Below are 18,291 nucleotides of genomic sequence, written 5' to 3'. Positions count from 1 at the left end.
ACCGATGTCGATATGCTTTTGATGATTGAAAAGGCAAAAAGAGGTGGAATTTCACAAGTATGCTCGAGCAGATACGCAAAAGCAAATAACAAATATCTTCCAAATTATGATTCAACGAAAGAGAGTTCTTACTTGATGTACTATGACGCAAACAACTTGTATGGCTGGGCAATGTCTCAAGCTCTTCCTTATGGGAAACTAAGATGGGTAAAGGAAAAAGACTACACAAAGGTTTTACAAGATGTATGTATCTCTACACAAAAACAATTGGATGATTCAAAGGTTGGTTATTATTTTGAGGTCGATTTAAAATATCCTGAAGAACTTCATATCAAACATAAAGATCTTCCATTTGCTTGTGAGAAAGAAAGTCCAAAGAAAGAATGGTTGAGTGATTATCAACGATCGTTTGATATAGGTGAATCAACAGAAAAATTACTTACTACATTATATAACAAGAAAAATTATGTACTACACCAAAGAAATTTGCGACAATATTTATCAAAAGGTCTAAGAGTAGAGAAGATCCACAGGGTTCTAAAGTTCAATCAAAGTCATTGGTTAAAGGGGTACATTGATTTTAATACACAAAGAAGAACAGAGTCAAAAACAGATTTTGAGAAAGACTTTTATAAATTGATGAATAATGCGGTCTTTGGTAAGACCATGGAGAATGTGAGGAAAAGACAAAATATCAGACTAGCAACATCTTGGGAACAAGCATCAAAATTAATTAATAGACCGAGTTTTACTAGAGCTGAGGTCTTTACTGAGAACTTTTGTGCGATCCATTTGGTTAAAGAGAGTATTGAAATGGACAAACCTATTTACATTGGAACATCAATTCTTGACTTGTCAAAGTCATTAATGTATGATTACTTTTATATTAATCTAAAATCAAAGTATAAGGATAATGTGTCATTGTTGTATATGGATACTGATAGTTTTATTTTGAAAATTAATACTGATGATGTTTATTCAGACATGAAAAAGGACATTAATATCTATGATACAAGTAATTACAGTCCAGAGAGTGAGTTGTTCTCTTCTAAAAATAAAAAGGTGATTGGAAAGTTCAAGGATGAATTGGGAGGAAATGTTATGAGTGAATTTGTGGGATTGAGGTCGAAGGCTTATGCTTATAAATACATTGTGAATAACGTTGAAAAGACTGATAAGAAGTTAAAAGGTATAAAGAAAAATGTCATTAAAGAAACAATAAACTTTAAGGATTATTATAACTGTTTAACAACAAAGAAAGAAGAGTTTAGAAAGATTAATGGAATAAGAAGTTATAAACATCAATTATATTCAGAAGAGGTGAATAAGAAAGCATTGGGGGCTTTTGATGATAAGAGGTTTATTTTAGAAAATGGAATTGATAGTCTCCCTTATGGTTATATAAGTATATAAGTGATAAGATATATAAGTGATAAGATATATAAGTGATAAGATATAAGTGATAAGATATATGTGATAAGATATATAAGTGATAAGATATATATATAAGTGATAAGATATATATATATAAGTGATAAGTTAAAAAGGGGGGTTAGGGATTTTAACGGGCTACCGCCACCTTTTTTACTATTATATAAATGATAGAACCAAGTATCAACCAGACTAAAGAGTGGAGGTGTAATCAACCTTGGTATATAAATGGAAAACATAACGAATGTGAAAAATATCAGATTCAAGAGGTTGAGAGAATCACTGGTCAGAAGGTTCTCAAGACGGATAAACGTATTCATTTGTTAAGTGGGGTAATGGAGGGCGGGAAGAAAAATATATTAGAGTGGAGTGAGAACTTTAATGGTTATCAATCGGATAATAAATATTATAATTTTAAAATGGTATGTGGGAGAGGAGGAGGTCAAACAAGAACCCTCCGTGAAACATACCACTTTATACTTTCACAACAAAAGGTTAAGGAACCTGTATACTTTATAAATATACTTGATGGGGATGAGTTATATAGGAGAATGGAACTCTTAAAAAAGTTAGAAAGAGATAATATATTTATAGGCTCATTAGTAGAGTGGTCTAAGGAACTACATTAAGGGGCTAGTGGGGGAATAGGGTAAAAATTACATGTAAGTGAGAAGGATCATAGGTTCATAAGGCTAGAAGGATTATAGGTTCATAAAGGAAGAAAATCATAGGTTCATAAGGCGAGAAGGATCATAGGTTTATAAGGTGAGAAGGATTATAGGTTCATAGAGGGAGAAAGAGAGGTGTTTATGATTTTTTTTAAAGACAGGGGGGTAAATGACATTAGATAGGGATTTCCCATGTTAAACGGAGGTGTCCCAGAAGCAACATTTATCACCTACTGAGGTGAATGAGTGGAGGATTACTGTGGTCAAGGAAAGAGATTGGTACCATTGGACCTCACCCCTTATAAAGAGAAGAGGAGGAGGAGAAGTTCAAAATAAATAAGAGTACTGCATTCAGAACCATGCATTTTGCTTACATATGGTGGTGATAATGGTGGTGATGATGATGATGATGATGGAGGGTAGTCCAAAGGATGATTCATGTCCAATGAGGACGTACCCGCACCCGTAACCAGCCCATCTAACACATTCATTTTTTTTGCTCAAACTCATCACTTTCTTCTGCCTCTTTCCAACAGATCACTCACCTTCCCCACCCATCTTGCGCTCAGAGACCAACACTAAAGGAAATTAATAAACGTTACAAAAGCACATGTTTAAGACAGCGAGAAGAGGAGGCAAGGTTTGTGGGGTGGGAACTGCCTCGAAAACCAGTCGCCGACTGGGCAGTGGGCATCCTCCATCGTGCCAAGTCCTTTCTTGGCACTCCTGAGCTTCTCACCACATACAAAGCTTTCATCTGCCGCTTGATGGAGTACTGCTCTCCCCTCTGGGCTGGTGTCCTACCTCACACCCAGCTCGGCTTCACGCTGTAGAAACCAAAGCTTTCAAAATCATTGGTGATGATGATGGTGATTATGTCGAGTCTCCTCAGGCAATGATGGCTTGTTTGCCATTATATTGCCTTTCTATGGCTGGTACACACGAGTAAGTGTGTGGTATAGACGGAGGTCGCCACTCCTCTCCGTCCCTCTGCTGGCCATTGGGGAATTCACCCTCTTCCGCCTGTGCTGTTGGAATCGACTGGACTCTCATCCACCAGATGTGCAGAACCATCTGCCATTTAAACCGCATGGCTGCGGACCGTTACCCTGGTAAGGGGGGCTGACAGGTACTACACCTTTCCCACAGGTGATCTGGGGTTATGCAAGGCAGAGGCATCCATCTCCCTGAGGTATCAGCAGACACCCACAAACCAAAGACACCTGAATCATTGGTATCTCCTGTGATGAAGCTGATTCTGAGGGCCTTTCACTCTCTCACCGCAGGCAGGTTGGCGGTCTTTCTTTCTTCGACCGACTCCTCTCTGGCCTAGCTCCCCCAGCTCTGTCCCCCAAATATTCTTGCAGGTCGCACAAGACCTGCCAGCAACCCTCTTATGGTGAAATTGCAAAAATCAAGACTCTCTGCTCACCTTCACTCTTTCATTCCTTTTTTCCCCCGCCTCTGGAACAAACTCCCTCACTCTCTTCAATCCCACTCTTCCCTCCAGGTCTTTAAAACAGCTGTTCACCACCATCACTTATCTTCCCCCATCCAAAACCTTGATCTTTTCTACCCCCATTAATTTCACCCCAGATCCACTTTTTTGAAATACCAAGTTCTTTCCTTGAGGTCCGAGCAGTGTCCTTGTGTTTTATACTTCGCCCACCCCTTTCCCACACCTCCTTCCCCCAAGCCCTCTCCCTCCCACAAATCTCCCGATGTCCCTGCTCTCAAATGTTGTGCTTGTGTGCTTCCCCCTCTCTCCCCATCTTGTTTACCGCTCCCCTTATTATATGTTTTATGTGTCGGTTTTTTTTTTTCCTGATTAATGTTAGCTCTTTCACGAGCCTCGATCTTGTATTAAAAAAAAAAAAGGGCTCCGTCATACTCTACTCAATATGGACTAGTTATTGGTCTATGGCAAGGTGGTGACACGACAACGTCAAAGCCTAACGGCTTTGTTTCTTTTTAATCGCCTGTCACAACTGATATTTTACAAATGCTTAAAACTTTTCGATGATTGAGACAAAACAATAGCAAATCTAAGCGTATCCTAATGTGGAAGCAAACACGAGTGACAATACAAGACACAGATAGAAAATGCTTATGATTGAACATTACAGAAGTGTGTTGCTCAATGTTGTTAAACCACATACTACAACAACGATCTGGTACAGCAAACTCAATGTACAACTGTGGCGGACACGAAAGCCCACTGGCGTGGTGACATCATTCCACGCACCAAGTGGGCGGTGGCCACGCCCGAGGGGTAGGCGTGGCCTCAGGATATACACCGGGCGACCAGCCCGGAAGAGTTCAGTGTTACAGTGTAGTCTTACAATAAAGACGTTCATATGTTACCGCTTGTCCGCTTCCTCCTTGCTCACAAGCAGCGCGCGTAACGCCGCGCTTTACTGGTGACCCTCGACGTTGGATCTGCCGTAGCGATCCTTCCGAACACGACGCCATTGCAATGGCCAACGACAAGTCAATGGCGATTAAACTTCCCGAATTTTGGGAGGCCCAGGCCGAGGTCTGGTTCGTTCAAGCCGAAGCCCAATTTCAGCTTCGGCGCCTCACCAACGACGACCTGCGCTACTGCCATGTCGTCGCCTCCCTCGGGCCCGGCACGGCCGCTCGAGTTGTGTCCGTCCTTCGCCACCCACCGGACGGCCACAAGTACGAGGCACTCAAGCGGCTACTCCTAGCCACGTTCAGCCTCACGGACGACGCACGGGCCGACCGCCTCCTGGATCTCCCCGAGCTCGGTGAGACGTGCCCGTCGGTCCGAATGGACCATATGCTGTCACTGTTGGGCGACGAAGCCCCCGGTTCGCTATTCCGGGCGCTTTTCCGTCGCCAACTCCCAGCGCAGGTTCGCCTCGCGTTGGCCGGGACCGGGCTAACGGAACCCCGAGCATTGGCGGCCGAGGCGGACAAGTACTTCGCCGCTTCGGACACGCGGGCGAGCGTTGGCGTGGCCGTCACGGCCTTCGACGCTGCTGTTCCACAGCATCATCTTCTACAGCACGCTGAGTTTCAGCAGCATGCTGATACGCACCTCGTGAACGCCGCCACGCCCCGCCCACCGCCGCGGCGAAAACCGCCACCGCGGGGAAACCCGTCGACTCCACCGGCCTGGCGGAGCCAGCCGCGCTCCTCCAGCTCCACCACCTGGTGCTGGTTCCACGCCAAGTTCGGCCACGAAGCTCGGCGGTGTCATCCGCCGTGCTCCTTCAACGGGTCGGGAAACGCCCGGGCCGGCGCTCAATTGTGGCGATGAGCGCCGGCCGTTCGAGCAGCCTGCTGTTCATAACGGACACCTTCTCCGGGCGCCGTTACCTGTGCGACACGGGAGCACAGGTGAGTGTCATTCCCGCCGGCACGTCAGACAAGCACGCCGCGGGTGGGGGCCCCGCGCTGCTTGCCGCGAACGGGACGCCCATCCGTACGTACGGAAAACGCTGCCTCTCTCTGCGGTTTGGAGGGCAGGTTTTCCGATGGACGTTCCTCACCGCCGACGTGCCCATGGCACTGCTTGGCGCGGACTTCCTGTGCGCTAATGGGCTCCTGGTCGACGTCAAGCGCAGACGGCTTGTCCAGGCCGAGACGTTCAGCTCGCTCGCATGTGCGTTGCCCAGCTCAACGAGCGGCTTGCCAAGCGGCTTGCCGAACGATTCGGTTCCGGCCACGTTGGTCTGTACGCTTCCGGCAGCGGACGCATTCACCCGCCTCCTCGCCGGCTTCCCGGCCCTCACGCGGCCCACCTTCTCGGCGGGGGCCGTCAAGCACGGGGTGGCCCATCACATCCCCACCGTCGGGCCACCGGTCTACGCCCGGGCACGCCGCCTCGAGCCGACGAAGCTGGCGGTGGCAAAAGCGGAGTTCGCTACCCTGGAGCGACTCGGCATCGTTCGGCGCTCAGAGAGCGCTTGGGCGTCGCCGCTGCACATCGTGCCGAAGCCCGGCGGGGGATGGCGACCGTGCGGGGACTATCGCCGTCTCAATGACGCCACGACTCCCGACCGCTACCCCGTCCCCCACATTCAGGACTTTTCCGCCCGTTTGGCGGGCAGGTCCTTCTTCTCGAAGGTGGACCTCATACGCGGCTACCATCAGGTCCCCATCAGGCCGGAGGACGTCCCGAAGACGGCGGTCATCACGCCATTCGGACTCTTCGAGTTCCTGCGCATGCCCTTCGGTCTGAAGAATGCGGCTCAGGCGTTCCAGCGACTGATGGACAGCGTCCTGCGCGACTTGGATTTTGTCTACGTCTACCTGGACGATATCCTCGTCGCCAGCGCGTCCCGCGAAGAGCACCTACGCCACCTCCGCACGCTCTTCGAACGCCTGGGCCAGCATGGCCTGATTGTGAACCCCGCAAAGTGCCGGTTCGGCGCCGCCACAATCGATTTTCTGGGGCACCGTGTCACCAGGCACGGAGCCGTCCCCCTGCCGGCCAAGGTGGAGGCGGTGAAGGGGTTTCCGCGCCCCCGCACGATCAGAGGGCTGCAGGAGTTCCTGGGCATGGTGAACTTTTACCATCGGTTCCTGCCCCGTATCGCCCAGCTCCTGCGCCCCCTGCACGAAGCTCTCCGAGGTAAGCCGGGCAAAGGCGACGTTACCTGGACCGAGCAGATGGACACGGCGTTCACGGGCGCGAAGCTCGCCTTGGCTAACGCCACCATGCTCGCGCACCCGGCGCCCGATGCACCGATCGCCCTCACCACCGATGCCTCGGACTACGCGGTGGGCGCGGTGCACGAGCAATGGGTGCGTGGAGCTTGGCAACCGCTGGCGTTCTTTAGCCGGCAGCTTCGCCCGCCCGAACGCCGTTACAGTACCTTCGACCGCGAGTTGCTCGGACTTCACTTGGCGGTCAGGCACTTCCGCCATCTGCTCGAGGGCCGGGCGTTCACTGCCTTCGTCGACCACAAGCCGCTGATCTTCGCGATGGGCAAGGTCACCGAGCCGTGGTCGGCCCGGCAGCAGCGTCACCTCTCGGCCGTGTCTGAGTACACGACGGACATCCAGCACGTCGCGGGGAAGGACAACCCGGTGGCGGATTGCCTTTCCCGGGCCGTCGCCCACGCAGTCCACCTCGGCATCGACTATGCCCGGATGGCAGCGGACCAGGCCGCTGACCCCGACGTCCAGGCCTTGCGGACCGCCGTCACGGGCCTCCGCGTCACCGAGGTGCCGTTCGACGGCGCGGGCGCGGCCCTCTTGTGCGACGTCTCCCTCGGGCGTCCTCGCCCCATTGTGCCCGCGGGCTGGCAGCGCCAGGTGTTTGACGCCATCCACGGCCTGTCCCACCCGGGCGTGAGGGCCTCCCAAAGGCTGATCGCCGACAAGTTCGTCTGGCATGGCCTCCGGAAGGCCGTCCGCGGCTGGGCCAGGACATGCCTCGCGTGCCAGCGCGCCAAGGTGCACCGGCACACCCAGGCCCCGTTGGCCCCGTTCACGGTGCCGGAACGCCGGTTTGACCACGTCCACGTGGACCTGGTGGGACCTCTGCCCCCCTCGCGGGGTTCAACCCACGTCCTCACCATGGTGGACCGCACCACCCGGTGGCCGGAGGCCGTGCCCTTGGCGTCGACAACGGCGGCCGATGTCGCGCAGGCTTTCATCGCCACCTGGGTCGCCCGGTTCGGCGCCCCCTCAGACATCTCATCCGACCGCGGCCCCCAGTTCACCTCGGAGCTCTGGGGGGCGGTTGCGCAGGGGCTCGGGGTCCGGCTGCACCGAACCACGGCCTACCACCCCCAGGCTAACGGCCTGTGTGAGCGATTTCACCGCTCATTGAAGGCCGCGCTCCGGGCCACCCTCCACGACGGTGGCTGGGTCGACAGGCTCCCCTGGGTCCTGCTGGGCCTCCGGACGGCGCCCAAGGAGGACCTGCGCGCATCCGCGGCGGAGTTGGTCTTCGGGCAACCGCTGCGGGTGCCGGGCGAGTTCCTCCCCGACTCCACGGCACCATGGTCCGCGGCACAGCAGCGCTCCGCTCTGCAAGAGACCGCCCAGAGGTTCGCCCCGGTGCCAACGGCATGCCACGGGCACCCACCGACGCACGTCGCCCCGGAGCTTCGCACGGCGGAGTACGTCTTCGTCCGCCACGATGCCCATCGGACACCACTGCGGCCCCCGTACGACGGGCCTTTCCGCGTGCTGGAGACCGGGGCGAAGCACTTCACCCTGGACATCGGCGGTACTCCTGACCGCGTTTCGGTAGACCGCCTCAAGCCGGCCCACCTCGATGTGGACCATCCACCACCAGTGGCCCGACCCCCACGTCGGGGCCGCCCTCCTGCGGGCGGACCCCCGGCACCGCCCAGCCCCGCCGCCACGGCGCCCCCCGGTCCTGCACCCATCCCAGGGGCAGCCAGGGGCATCCCACCTGGTATCCCTGCACCCCAGACGCCGCCGATCGCCAGGGGGCGCTTCGGCCGGGTCATTCGTCTGCCCCGCAAACTGGCCCTCCAGGTGCGCGGGAATTCTGGGGGGGCGCGTGTGGCGGACACAAAAGCCCACTGGCGTGGTGACATCATTCCACGCACCAAGTGGGCGGTGGCCACGCCCGAGGGGTAGGCGTGGCCTCAGGATATACACCGGGCGACCAGCCCGGAAGAGTTCAGTGTTACAGTGTAGTCTTACAATAAAGACGTTCATATGTTACCGCTTGTCCGCTTCCTCCTTGCTCACAAGCAGCGCGCGTAACGCCGCGCTTTACAACTGTATTTTAGGCCACAGGTTCATCACGGCAATAAAACATTTTTACAATGGTGATAATTACCTGCCTGACCAAGTTAGCACAAAGACTATATATTTATTTATAGTGAAAGCTGGCACAAAAGGAACAGCAGAGAGAGAGGGGGAAACACCAACAGCAGAGCCGAAGATCAAGCCGGAGGCCGGCAGGCAAACAATGGGTATGGGGAGCAATGGGGGACAGGAGAGGATACTTGGGGGGAAGATGGATACAGGAATTAGCACAAAGTTATTGGTGCAGACATCTGAGAATATAGACAGTTCGTTCGACCTTGCACCAGAGCAACAACTCACCATAATCATCGCAACAGGCCAACAAGAAGAAAAGGAAAAACCTTTAAAAGGCAAAAAGCAAGCTTCCGGACATGGGTCTGCAGCTGGAGCAAATAGCAAATACAATTTGGGTAGTTCGTTCGAAGCACAGATTTAATTCTGGGATGTCAGGCCAAAGTTCTGCTCAATCTCTTAAAAGTATTTAAATTACCATATGTAAATATCCATCATGTTAAATGTTCAATCACAAGATGTTGCATCAAACAGATGATGGGTACTATATCAGGCAATCAATAAAACGACAGTCACAAGGGCTCAGCTGGTCCGAAGGAAACTCATCAAGGAGACAAAAGGAGGCAGAGCGAGAGAACCGGGAGCCTTTCTTAGTTCTTCAAATCATTCAGTTGTCCTCCTCAGGAGGAGGGAGGAGAAGAGGTGACAAAGCCACTGGAGGTGACGTAAAATTTGCACATCAAGAAAGGAGAGAAAAATAGGAGAGGAGGGAAAGGAGAGAAAAGAAAGGAGAGGAGGGAAAGGAGAGGAGGGAAAGGAGAGAAAAGAAGAGAGAAAAATAGGAGAGGAGGGAAAGGAGAGAAAAGAAAGGAGAGAAAAGAAAGGAGAGAAAGGAGAGAAAAGAAAGGAGAGAAAAGAAAGGAGAGAAAAGAAAGGAGAGAAGGGAAAGGAGAGAAAAATAGGAGGAGGGGAAGGAGAGAAAAGAAAGGAGAGGAGGGAAAGGAGAGAAAAGAAGAGAAAAATAGGAGAGGAGGGAAAGGAGAGAAAAGAAAGGAGAGGAGGGAAAGGAGAGAAAAGAAAGGAGAGGAGGGAAAGGAGAGAAAAGAAAGGAGAGGAGGGAAAGGAGAGAAAAGGAGAGAAAAGAAAGGAGAGAAAAATAGGAGAGGAGGGAAAGGAGAGAAAAGAAAGGAGAGAAAAATATGAGAGGAGGGAAAGGAGAGAAAAGAAAGAAGAGAAAAATAGGAGATGAGGGAAAGGAGAGAAAAGCAAGGAGATGAGGGAAAAGAGAGAAAAGAAAGGAGAGGGGGGAAAGGAGAGAAAAGAAAGGAGAGAAAAGAAAGGAAAGAAAAATAGGAGAGGAGGGAAAGGAGGGAAAAGAAAGGAGAGGAGGGAAAGGAGAGGAGGGAAAGGAGAGAAAAGAAGAGAGAAAAATAGGAGAGGAGGGAAAGGAGAGAAAAGAAAGGAGAGGAGGGAAAGTAGAGAAAAGAAAGGAGAGAAAAGAAAGGAGAGAAAAGAAAGGAGAGGAGGGAAAGGAGAGGAGGGAAAGGAGAGGAGGGAAAGGAGAGAAAAGAAAGGAGAGAAAAGAAAGGAGAGGAGGGAAAGGAGAGAAAAGAAGAGAGAAAAATATGAGAGGAGGGAAAGGAGAGAAAAGAAAGGAGAGGAGGGAAAGTAGAGAAAAGAAAGGAGAGAAAAGAAAGGAGAGGAGGGAAAGGAGAGAAAAGAAAGGACAGAAAAGAACGGAGAGAAAAATAGGAGGGAAAGGAGAGAAAAGAAAGGACAGAAAAATAGGAGAGGAGGGAAAGGAGAGAAAATAAAGGAGAGGAGGGAAAGGAGAGGAGGGAAAGGAGAGAAAAATAGGAGAGGAGGGAAAGGAGAGAAAAGAAAGGAGAGAAAAGAAGGAGAGGAGGGAAAGGAGAGGAGGGAAAGGAGAGAAAAATAGGAGAGGAGGGAAAGGAGAGAAAAGAAGAGAGAAAAATAAGAGATGAGGGAAAGGAGAGAAAAGAAAGGAGAGAAAAGAAAGGAGACGAGGGAAAAGAGAGAAAAGAAAGGAGAGGGGGGAAAGGAGAGAAAAGAAAGGAAAGAAAAATAGGAGAGGAGGGAAAGGAGAGAAAAGAAAGGAGAGGAGGGAAAGGAGAGGAGGGAAAGGAGAGAAAAGAAGAGAGAAAAATAGGAGAGGAGGGAAAGGAGAGAAAAGAAAGGAGAGGAGGGAAAGTAGAGAAAAGAAAGGAGAGAAAAGAAAGGAGAGAAAAGAAAGGAGAGGAGGGAAAGGAGAGGAGGGAAAGGAGAGAAAAGAAAGGAGAGAAAAGAAAGGAGAGAAAAGAAAGAAGAGAAAAATAGGAGAGGAGGGAAAGGAGAGGAGGGAAAGGAGAGAAAAATAGGAGGAGGGAAAGGAGAGGAGGGAAAGGAGAGAAAAATAGGAGAGGAGGGAAAGGAGAGAAAAGAAAGGACAGAAAAGAAAGGGGAGGAGGGAAAGGATCGAAAAGAAAGGAGAGAAAAGAAAGGAGAGTCAAAGGAGAGGAGAGAAAAGAAAGGAGAGGAGGAAAAGGAGAGGAGGAAAAGGAGAGAAAATAAAGGAGAGGAGGGAAAGGAGAGAAAATAAAGGAGAGAAAATAAAGGAGAAAATAAAGGAGAGAAAGAAAGGAGAGCAAAGAAAGGAGAGGAGGAAAGGAGAGGAGGAAAGGAGAGAAAAGAAAGGAGAGAAAAGAAATGAGAGAAAAGAAAGGAGAGAAAAATAGGAGAGGAGGGAAAGGAGAGGAGGGAAAGGAGAGAAAAATAGGAGGAGGGAAAGGAGAGGAGGGAAAGGAGAGAAAAATAGGAGGAGGGAAAGGAGAGAAAAGAAAGGAGAGAAAAGAAAGAAGAGGAGGGAAAGGAGAGAAAAGAAAGGAGAGAAAAGAAAGGAGAGAAAAGAAAGGAGAGGACAGAAAGGAGAGGAGGGAAAGGAGAGAAAAATAGGAGAGGAGGGAAAGGAGAGAAAAATAGGAGAGGAGGGAAAGGAGAGAAAAATAGGAGAGGAGGGAAAGGAGAGAAAAGAAAGGAGAGGAGGGAAAGGAGAGAAATAGGAGGGGAGAGAAAGGAGAGAAAAAAAAGGAGAGGAAAGAAAGGAGGAGGGAAAGGAGAGAAAAGAGGAGAAAAATAGGAGAGGAGGGAAAGGAGAGAAAAATAGGAGGTGGGAAAGGAGAGAAAAGAACGGAGAGAAAAGAAAGGAGAGGAGGGAAAAGAGAGGAGGGCAAGGAGAGAAAAATAGGAGAGGAGGGAAAGGAGAGAAAAGAAAGGGGAGAAAAGAAAGGAGAGGAGGGAAAGGAGAGAAAAATAGGAGAGGAGGGAAAGGAGAGAAAAGAAAGGAGAGGAGGGAAAGGAGATGAGGGAAAGGAGAGGAGGGAAAGGAGAGAAAAATAGGAGAGGAGGGAAAGGAGAGAAAAATAGCAGAGAAAAATAGGAGAGGAGGGAAAGGAGAGAAAAGAAAGGAGAGGAGGGAAAGGAGATGAGGGAAAGGAGAGGAGGGAAAGGAGAGAAAAGAAAGGAGAGAAAAGAAAGGAGAGGAGGGAAAGGAGAGAAAAATAGGAGAGGAGGGAAAGGAGAGAAAAGAAAGGAGAGGAGGGAAAGGAGATGAGGGAAAGGAGAGGAGGGAAAGGAGAGAAAAATAGGAGAGGAGGGAAAGGAGAGAAAAATAGGAGAGGAGGGAAAGGAGAGAAAAATAGCAGAGAAAAATAGGAGAGGAGGGAAAGGAGAGAAAAGAAAGGAGAGGAGGGAAAGGAGAGAAACGAAAGGAGAGAAACGAAAGGAGAGTCAAAGAGGATTGCCAGCAGCACATTTTCTGGATTAAAATAGAGATGCCAAAAGTTGATCTCAGATGTACTGTACACCCAAAGGTGCCATATATACTGCAACTCGCTCATTAAAATGCTCAATTCCCAAAGGAACAAGGAGCGTCGTCGGACACAAGGCAAGGAATAGCGTGTGCAGTTCTGTCCAAAGCAAGGGAACGAAAAGTCTCAATGAAATTCCTCTCCACACGATTGTACCTTGCACAGCATAGAGGACCCCTTTGGATTACGTGAAATCCGACCCCTTCACCATCCCTGGAAAAATTATACATGTATATACGGTATATAGATGCACGTATACATATATCGTGCATTCAACGATCCAGTCAAGCAAAAGAGGAAATGAAATTTACGTTAAAAAGAAATTACCTTCCTCGGTTGGAAGATTATTTGAAGATGGGGAGTTTGAGGGGGGAGAAGGGTAAAAATAAAGAGGAAATTAAGAAACGAGAAAGAGCAATATGAATGAGGAGACCATAATACGCAATGCATCGTCGTTCTGCCAGCATCCCTTACCGTTTGGAGCTCAATCAGCATCCAGTGTGTGTGACGCCGGAACAGCCACGATGTGACCCACATTCAGAGCCGGCACAGACACGGTGCACGCCATGGCCGGACAATTTGCACGCGAGCAGAAAAGATTTAAAATAAATTTAAATCTTGCAATTGTTGCCTGTGACAAAGCTACCAGGGCCTAGCAGGCATCATAGCCCAAGCATCGGATAGATTCTTGCCACCACCATCCCCCCCTCCACAAAACTCCCTCCCCCCCCAAGCACCTCACTTCTCCCTCCCCCTAATTATGACCACATCCCCTAACCGAATGTGCCCTCCCCCTGCCTTCAATCAATGCTATTCCTCTTTCTAAACCTCTATCGCCAGCATTGCTTTCGCTACAAACTACTACAAACCATAATCTATATTCTCAAGCCAGTCTGACCTCCCACATTCCCCCTCTCCTTGTCATCTCCCACATCCCCTAGTCTCCAAACTCACCACCTCCACCCCCTTCTCCAGCTACCGCACGCTTTCATGCTCGTGCACCTATAACCCTCCCTCCATCCCAATCACCCCTCCCCACCACCCGCTACACCAAACATACAATCCTCACCTCACTATCCTCAGCCTCATCCTGACTACTGCAGCACGTCTGCTGTTCTTCCTGTTCAGACTGTCATCGTTGGCATCATTAACCCTTTGGAGGACACCGTTACATTTGGACTGTACAGTACTTCCAGGATGTTTGAGAACAAGACTGCTTGGTACATCAGCGGGGGATTAGGACATTTTGGCCAAACAGGCCCCAGCACATCCACCATTACAATCCACCATTACACTAACAACTTAACATGACCCCATGTGGGTCACTCAGCCAATTACAGGGCTGACAGAATGGACTAGAAGTAGACACACTCCCACCTAGCCTGGGTATGGGGGGAGACGGTTCACGTCGATTTAGAGGGCCAAACTTCTAGGGAGGTTTGACAAACACTTGCAGAAGTACAGTATGAAAACCGCAGGATGTGAACGATTGGGTCCGCTGGTTATATGGAGCCTGCGGATGCATAAACTTGTATATTCTGAAAGTCAAACGAGTCTCCAAAACTGGCTGCAAACCACATGCGTCAGAGAGAACATCTACAGATCATCAGATGCGATGATAGACGATGGTGCATTGAGTGGCTCCAAATAAAACAAAGTAATTAAAACAACAAAAGATTTCTGCCACTCATTTGAAAACCACACAGAAGTCTCACAATTGATCAGTTTTACATAAACATTGCTTTAAATAAGTTTTACATCTTTGCTCTTTTTGATGGAAATTAACACATTAATAGTTTTCAGTTGCAAAGACCGGAAAATGGTAAACGATGCGGAAATTGTGATATTGTCCAAAGGCTGTAGATGCTTTCTACAAAAAGGATTCAAGGTATACTTGTCATTTCAAAATGCTCTTAATTGTATGTACACATATAAAAGAACAGGGAGAATTGCTTTGCAATACAAGTCCCCTACCAAGTTTCAGTTCAATATGTTAAAGCCTGGTGTTGGCTTCGCGGTTAGGGTGCCGGCTTGGGATCCTAGGATCCTGGGTTCTAAATCCCGATCGATCGCTGAATTAACGCCAGGTGGGTTGACTCAGCCTGTTATCCTTCCGAGGTCGGCAAATTGAGTACCAGTTCACTGGTAATTCCCTGTGTGTCACAAGAGGCGACTAACGGGGTTGGCGGCAGGAAGTGCATCCGGCCGTAAAACATTGCTTCAAAAAGGGGACCAAGGTGACCAAAAAAGGCCAACCCCCGCTCTGCGGTGAAAAATGGTCTCTAAAGGTGGTTCATGTTAAAGGGTAAGGGGAAAAAAAGATCTGGAAAAATTTGCCCCAGTAAATACATCCCTTTATTTGGGCGGTGTATAATGCCCACGTTCGGTGCTGAAAACAATAAATACTCGATGATATTCATAGAATACTTACCTGCGCAGTCAACTTGGTATGAGCTAGAGTCCCTGTATATAGAGAGTTGTGTCAACTCAAATTTGGACGCCATTTTGTGTCTAAATGTGTCGATTTGATATACATGTACGCGATATGGGGTGATATATTCTAAACCTGCTAAAAAAAAATTTGCTACACATATTTAGTCTTATTATTACATACAGGTGATATTTGTTTTGTCAAAAACTCAGCTATTGCCATGAAAAAGAGCTGTGTGGTGATATTAAAAGTGGTATGGCAATGCATATTACAAGCCAACACTGCATATAAGAGCTAACATTATAAGTAAGACAAACCAATGCTGTCGTTCTCTGAATTTTAATAACTTTTAGAAAGGAGTGTGGGCATATCCAATATTTTTTAAAGGGTGCCGAGAGCAATTCCGGTGTAGGACTTCCAGCCGACATATAGTCTAACACACTTAAAACAAATTCTGTACGTGGTATTGCCATATTTCTATAGTGTACAACTTTAGTTTTATCGACATTTATATTCAATTTCCATTGTAATGATTTAACAAGCTGCAAGTCAGCTTCTGTCTCTGACATAAGGAAAACGTCATTGGCATCTAGTAAGATTGAAACGTTCATTTATTACTCCACCCTTGCCCAGAACTCTGATGGATATTGCCTGATCGATTAATATGTTTCATAGCTGGCGACTTGGCTGCACAACCCGCAAAAAAATTGAGCAGGTCCCCCCCTAAAATTGCTTTTATGATTGCCGATTAGGCTAAAGATTTTAAACCAAAAAAATAACTTGCCTCGGAATAAGTTTTGAATGGACGGACAGACAACTGAAAACAAAACGGACCATGGGTTTCCCACCCCTATAAAATCAAAATTAATTCCCTCTGAAAAAGTACAGTGACATTGCCCGCAGACTACCCAACCGCAGACCAGGCAATGTCACTGTACCGGGACATTTCATCAATCAATGACAATATGCGGTCCGCTAGGACTACCCGAAAAAAATTGAGCAGGGTTCTTCCCACGGAAATGCATTTTTGGTCAGCTCCTTGAAGATTATAAACAAACACAAATCACTTCCCTTTAAAAGGGTTTTCAACGGACAGACAACCAAAAAAAAACCGAGCAGATAGAATTGCTTTTGAACATCAATCATCAAGCGGCGTGGGCCTACCTGGCAGAGTCTCGAGGAGTCGATCGCTTTCCAGCTCTTTCGTCTGACTTTCGCTTCCCAAATTTGTCTTCTGACTTTATCACTTGGAAATCTATACATCTTATATTTCCCAGATTGGTTTGAACAACCAAAAGCAGAACAACCAGTCATTTTGTTTGGCAATAAACAACATTCCCGTACCAAGCTGACGTTCACGCACGGTGAAGTTAGACACAAAATGGCGCCACGAAATCACGTGACCAGAAATCTCGGGTCAGCGCATGGCGCAACTCTCTTTATACAGGGACTCTAGTATGAGCCAACTCTTCTGTTTTTGAATGTTTTTATTTATTTATCCAATATGGCTGCCAAACCACGTGAGCGATGACATAAATTTATATTCTCTAAATAATTGTTGCATAGATCACGCTCAATACATTTTAAACTGATCAGACTAAGCGTTGTCCCTGTCGAATTATGATGTCATAATTATGGCACCAATGACGTCATCGTTAACACCTATTCCCCATATTGAGTTATTTACAATGAGCCACGTTTAAAATTTTTCCATAGAGCGCTTTTGGAGATATAGAGGTACAGCGTTTTTCGGTTTTTCCAAGATGGCGCCTGTAACACGACCTATGATGTCATGATTATCATTAAAATATTCTAAAGGAGGCGGCACTCCTATGGTGATGGGGAAAATGTGTCCATCAGACTAACAGTTGCTGAAATTTTTAAAATAATGATCAGATGGATAAGTGTTGTATTCGTCGAATTATGACGTCCTAACGAAGGCACAGATGACATCATCATTAACATATCTTATTCTCCAACGGGAGTACTTCACAATGAGCCAGGTCTCAATTTTTTCCATGGAGTGGTTTCAGAGATATAGAGGTGCGAAGGTGCGAAGTTTTTCCAAAATGGTACCTGTACCACGTGACCAATGACGTCATAATTATCTTTTTTTAACTTCCACAGGAGTCGCCGCTCATATTCTGAAAATTTCGTGCCAATCGGACTAACAGTTGCAGCGGATTTTTTTTTTTCCATACTGATCACATCAAGCATTGTACTTGTCTAATTATGACGTCATAATTAAGTCACCGATTACATCATCATCAACATATCTTATTCCCCATTGTGAGTACTTGACAATGAGCCACGTTTCCATTTTTTCCATCGAGCGGTTTTGGAGATATAAAGGTGCAACGTTTACCCAAGATGGCGCCTGTACCACGTGACCTATGACGTCATAATGTTCATTAAAATATTCTACAGGAGGAGGCTCTCCTACAGTGAAAATTTCATATCAATCGGACCAACGGTTGCTGAGAAAATGAATTTTTAAAATGCAGACATGGCACGCACACGTACGTACATACCTGAATGCTTAACCCCGCTTTTCGCTTCGCGTGTAGGGTAACAAGAGCAATCAGAGTTGTAGACCCTCAACAGGACGTGTTTTTACTGATTAAGGCTTTTGTGTTAAAACAAATATGGCGGCCGAACCACATGACCGATGACGTCACCATTATTATTTTTCTCCACCAATTTATCCCTCGATGATGCTCAATTTCATCTTGATCGGATGAATTTTGCACTTGTCAATTTTGTAATCATTATTAACATGTTATTCCCCAGGGAGTTCTTTACAATGAGCCATGTCTCAATTTTTCTATGCAATGATTCGGAGATATGGAGGCGTAAAGTTTTTCGGTTTTTCAAAGATGGCGCCCATACCACGTTACCTATGACGTCATAATTATCATTAAAAAAAATTGTGCAGGAGGTGGTGGAAATTGGTGAAATGGTGAAAAATTCCTGTCAATCGGACCAACGGTTGCAGAGAAAATCATATTTATTCTGTGGACAGACAGACAGACAAACGGACTCAAATGCAATACCCGCTCCTCTGGCAAGGGAAATAACCCGATAGTCATGCATGAAGCAAAAACATGCGCATGGCTTC

The 18,291-nt window shown here is 47.9% G+C and overlaps 1 protein-coding gene across 6 annotated transcripts in view; it reads right to left on the bottom strand.

Moving 5' to 3' along the window:
- Positions 1 to 18,291, bottom strand: part of CIT (citron rho-interacting serine/threonine kinase) — a 183,776-nt gene that overhangs the window by 124,709 nt on the left and 40,776 nt on the right. Inside the window, exon 1 of one of the 6 annotated variants that reach the window (XM_078768335.1) lies at positions 13,217 to 13,315. The exons of the other annotated variants lie outside the window; for them this stretch is intronic. The gene's annotated coding sequence lies outside the window, so the exon portion shown is untranslated. Of the gene's footprint in view, positions 1 to 13,216; positions 13,316 to 18,291 lie in introns of those variants that run through there. 6 annotated transcript variants of the gene reach the window in all.

Source organism: Myxine glutinosa, chromosome 14 (genome assembly GCF_964187855.1).
Source record: "Myxine glutinosa chromosome 14, kmMyxGlut1.1, whole genome shotgun sequence".
Classification (NCBI taxonomy): Eukaryota; Metazoa; Chordata; class Myxini; order Myxiniformes; family Myxinidae; genus Myxine; species Myxine glutinosa.
Note: the sequence above shows the minus strand (reverse complement) of the source record. Positions and strands in the feature narration are given on the sequence as shown.